Below are 5,000 nucleotides of genomic sequence, written 5' to 3'. Positions count from 1 at the left end.
CCAACCACCTCCACCTCCACCTCCACCTCCTCCTCCACCTCCTCCTCCTTTCTCTCTCTTCTCCCTCCTCCCGCTCTTCGCATCTCTTCGTAAATCCAAAAGAAATGCGTAAAGTGCATCCCCAGCCGCTTCCAAGACTATTTATGTACACTGGCGAGGGAGTCCGAGCGCATGTAAACAGGAGAGAGAGAGAGAGAAGAAAAAAAACTGGGTGAAAAAATGAAGAAGAAAAAGAGAAAAAAGGGGGGGGGGGAATTGTGAAAGAAAGAGAGGAAAAGGAAGGGAGGAAAAGGGGGTGGGGGGGGGGGGAGAAAGATATCGAAGAAGGAAGAACGGGAAGAAAATAAGAAATTCGTTACGTCATCAAAATAAACTTTCATTCTTTTTCTCTCCCCTTTCCCCTATTTGTCTTCATCTTTCTCTCCCTCGACACCTCGCTCTCCGTCTCTTTCTCCCTTTCTCCTCCCTATTTTCTAAATCCCTCTCCCACTCCCCTCTCCTGATATTTTATATCCTCTCATATTCCCGTCTCCCTCTCATCCTCTCCCTCTTCCACTCTCCTCCCCATCTCCCTATCACCCTTCCTAACATATCCTCAGTCCTCTCCCATTTCCTTCTCCCACTCTCCTCTCCCTCTCCCTCTCCCTCTCCCACTCCTCCCCCTTTCCCCTCCCTCTTCCTCTCCCTCTCCCCTCCCCTTCTATTTCTCTCTCTCCCCTCCCCCTTTCTCTCCTCCTTTCACCCTTCCTAACATATCCTCCGTCCTCTCCCACTCCCTTCTCACACTCTCCTCTTCCTCTCCCTCTCCCTCTCCCTCTCCTACTTCTCCCCCTTTCCTCTCCCTCTCCCCTCCCCTTTTATTTCTCTCTCTCCCCTCCCCTTCTATTTCTCTCTCTCCCCTCCCCCTCTCTCTCCTCCTCTCACCCTTCCTAACATATCCTCCGTCCTCTCCCACTCCCTTCTCACACTCTCCTCTTCCTCTCCCTCTCCCTCTCCTACTTCTCTCCCTTTCCCCTCTCCTTCTATTTCTCTCCTTTCCCCTCTCCTTCTATTTCTCCCTCTCCCTCCCCCTCTCTCCTCCCCCATTTCCCTCTCTCTCCACCTTTCACCCTTCCTAACACACCCTGTCCTCTTTCCCCTCTTTTCCCCTCGCTTGTCTACCTCCCACCTGGCCTGAGTGACACTCCCATCAAGAGGTAAATAAACTTTCTACTTCTTTCTCCGACGAAATAAACCCAGAAAAAATATATATATAGAGAGAGAGAAAACACGTGAGGTTGAAAAAAAAAACTTTTGAATATGTCGGAATCCACATATATAGGTTCGAACGCGGACGAATGCACATACCTGAACCTTCCCCCGTTTTTCTTTTATTAGATCTGTCTTCTCTATTTTTTTTTCTTTTTCACACACACACACACACACACACACACACACACACACACACACACACACACACACACACACACACACACACACACACACACACACACACACACACACACACAGTCGTTCTTACCCTCTCGCCCTTCCTCTCTCCCTTTTCCTCATATCTTCCTCCCTCCTCCTTCCTCCTCACTTCTTCTCCTTCCTCTTCCTTCCTCACTTCTTCCCCTTCCTCCTCCCTCCCTCCCTTTTCACTCCTCCTCCTTTCCCCCCTCCTTCCTTCTCCTTCCTCCTTCTCCTTTCACCTTCTTCCTCCTCCCTCCTCTCTCCTCCCACCTCCCTCCTCCTCTCCCTTCCCTCCTCCTACCTCTCACCTCCATATTCCTCCCTCATCCCACCTCCCTATTCCTCCTCCCTCCTCCATCCTCCTTCTCCTTCTTCCTCACTCCTCCCTCCTCCCACCTCTCACCTCTATATTCCTCCCTCATCCAACCTCCCTCCTCCCACCTCCCTCTTCCACCTCCCTCTCCCACCTCCCAGCTCCCTATTCCACCTCCCTCTCCCTCTCCCACCTCCCACCTCCCTCCTCTTCCCTCCTCCTTCCTCCTTACTCACCGCTTTGGCCTCAGAGACGGAACTACGCCACTCTCACCTGTAAAGAAGAAGAGGAAACACGTAAGAGGAAGTTCTTTTTCGTTTTTTTTTTTTTTTTCGTTTTCGTGTTTTGTTTTTTTTTCTCTTTTTTTTTGTCGTTTTCGTTGTCGTCTTTCCCTTTCAGTGCGCACACAAAGGCCAATCTCCGAATTGTTTGATATTAGAAATGGGAGGTTGGGGGGGGGGGGAAGGTGGGAGGGGTGTGTGTGTGGGGGGGGGTCGGGATGTAAGGTGTGGTGTGAGTGTGGAGGGTGTAAGGTGAGGGTGGAGGGATAGGGTGGGGTGAGGGGGATGGAGGGGGATGGAGGGAAGCGGGGAGAGGAATGAAAGGGAGAAAGATGTGGGTGGGGGAGGAAAAAGTGCTTTCTCATTAATTTTCATTATATTTTTTAGCATTATTAAACACACATGTACACACACACACACACACACACACATTCACACACACAAACACAAACACAAAAATATCAATAAATATATAAAGATCTCTCTCTCTCTCTCCCCCCCCCCCCCCCCCCCCCTCTCTCTCTCCTCTCTCTCTCTCTCTCTCTCTCTCTCTCTCTCTCTCTCTCTCTCTCTCTCTCTCTCTCTCTCTCTCTCTCTCTCTCTTTCTCTCTCTCTCTCCCTCTCTCTCTCTCTCTCTCACACATAATCACTCATCTTTTTCTCTATCTTAAAAGACTTCCACTGCATTGCAATAGAAATTGAAAAGACCCGCGACTTTTCCCTCTGTTCAGTGCAACGCCACAAATTCTCATTCGTGTTGCATTAGTGTTGCATTAAGTTAAAAATAATGATCTGGTTTGATACATCGTCAAAGAGACGGTATTTAGACAAGGTAAATGGTTTGATGCGATGATCAAAGATGCATTTGATATCAGTGTAAGAATGATTCTTTGTGTTGACTTGTTCGGGTTTTCTCTCATGCGTTTTTTTCTTATTGCCTTTTTTTTTCTTTCTTTCTTTCTTCGTCTCCCTTTCTTTCTGTATTTCTCTATCTCTTTCTCTTTCTTTATTTCTCTGTCTGTCTGTCTGTCTCTCTCTCTCTCTCTCTCTCTTACTCTCTCTCTCTCTCTCTCTCTCTCTCTCTCTCTCTCTCTCTCTCTCTCTCTCTCTCTCTCTCTCTCTCTCTCTCTAAATAGACGTACAAACAAACACACAACAATAACAACAAATTAGATAAAAAACAACAACAATGAAAATGATAATAATAATAATATTCTCGAACACATAAGGAGCTAAATTCTTCAACCTCACACAGACTGACAACCAAAATAATTTACAAAAAAATATATGTAAGAGGAAAAAGAAACGTCAAAAGGTTAAAATAAGGATGAAATTGAATATTTATGTGACAGGACATAGATAATCGCTGATGACAGGAGAGGGGAGAAGAGGGGAGGGAGAGGGAGAGAGGGAGGGTGGGGAGGGAGTTAGGGAGGGTGGGAGGGAGTTAGGGAGGCAGGGGAGGGGGGGGGAGGGAGGAAGGGGGCCATTACATTACATGTTGGCACGCATATGGGAAGGTAAGGGGGGAGGATGGAGAAGAGAGAGAGAGAGAGAGAGAGAGAGAGAGAGAGAGAGAGAGAGAGAGAGAGAGAGAGAGAGAGAGAGAGAGAGAGAGAGAGAGAGAGAGAAAGAGACAGACAGACAGAGAGAGAGAGAAAGAGACAGACAGACAGAGAGAGAGAGATAGATAGATAGAGAGAGAAATAGAGAGAGAGAGTGAGAGAGAGAAAGAGAGAGAGAGAGAGAGAGAGAGAGAGAGAGAGAGAGAGAGAGAGAGAGAGAGAGAGAGAGAGAGAGAGAGAGAGAGAGAGAGAGAGAGAGAGAGAGAGAGAAAGAGAACGAAAGAGAGAAAGAGAACGAAAGAGAGAAAGAGAACGAGAAAGAATAGAAAGAAAAAGAGAATAAGCCCCCCACCCCCCATTCCCTCCCCCTTAAAAAAAAAAAAAAAAAAAAAAAAAAAACACAACAACCCCAACAACCACAACCACAACAACAACAACAACAACAGGCCAAACAAACCCACAGCCCGCCAAAGAGAGCGCGAGCTTTTACCCGGCGCGGTTGGCAGCCCTGGGTAAATATTAAGGCCTAGAGTGACGCGAAAGAGGAAAACATTCGGCGATCAAGTTTCAGCTGACTTTGACGTGGAGGGGAGGGGGGGAGAGGGGGAGGGGGATTAAAGAAGGTGAGGGTGGTGAAGGGAGGGAGGGAGGGTGAAAAAGGTGAGGGTGGTGAAGGGGGAGAGGGGGGGAGGGAGGGAGGGAAGGAGGGAGGGTGAAAAAGGTGAGGGTGGTGAAGGGGGAGAGGGGGGAAGGAGGGAGGGGGAGGGAGCGAGGGAGGGAAGGAGGGAGGGAGGGTGAAAAAGGTGAGGGTGGTGAAGGGGGAGAGAGGGGGAAGGAGGGAGGGAGGATGAGGAAAATGAGGGTGGTGAGGGTGGTGAAGGGGAGAGGGAGAAGAAGGTGTGGGGGGAGAAGGTGAGGGTGAGAGGGAGAAGAAAGTAGGGGGGAGAGGGGAAGAGGGAGAAGAAGGTAGGGGGAGAAGGGAGAGGGGATAAAAAAGGCAAGGTAGGGGGAGGGAAAGGGGACAGAATAGAAAGGGAGAGAGGGGGGGATAATGAGGACAGGGTTGAGAGAAAAAAATAGGTGAAAAGGGGAATGAGGGAGGGAGGAAGGGAAGCAGATGAAAGTGAGGGGAAAAGGAGGATAAAAACTAATGAAGGGTAGGGGGAGGGGAGGGGAGGGAAGGGGGATGTTCGAGGAGATGAGGTGATAAAGATCAACATATTTCTAAGGCAAAATAGACACACGGATGGAATTCGCTTTTTCCTCTATGTTAAACGCAGCCGCAGGCTTGAGGAGACATGGAAGTGCGTGTATGTGTTTATAAATATGTACGTGGGAGTATGTCTCTCTCGCTCTCGCTCTTTCGCTCTCTCGGTCTCTCGGTCTGTC

General features: G+C 48.9%; 1 long non-coding RNA gene across 5 annotated transcripts in view; it reads right to left on the bottom strand.

Moving 5' to 3' along the window:
* Positions 1–5,000, bottom strand: part of LOC147470415 (uncharacterized) — a 390,190-nt gene that overhangs the window by 191,733 nt on the left and 193,457 nt on the right. The window contains exon 2 of one of the 5 annotated variants that reach the window (XR_015191682.1): positions 1,970–2,038. The exons of the other annotated variants lie outside the window; for them this stretch is intronic. This is a non-coding gene — a long non-coding RNA (uncharacterized LOC147470415). Of the gene's footprint in view, positions 1–1,969; positions 2,039–5,000 lie in introns of those variants that run through there. 5 annotated transcript variants of the gene reach the window in all.

Source organism: Penaeus japonicus, unplaced genomic scaffold (genome assembly GCF_977035675.1).
Source record: "Penaeus japonicus unplaced genomic scaffold, GWHDUDI00000001_assembly GWHDUDI00000015, whole genome shotgun sequence".
NCBI lineage: Eukaryota > Metazoa > Arthropoda > Malacostraca > Decapoda > Penaeidae > Penaeus > Penaeus japonicus.
The sequence above is the reverse complement of the archived record's forward strand: the minus strand, read 5'-3'. Positions and strand labels throughout refer to the sequence as shown.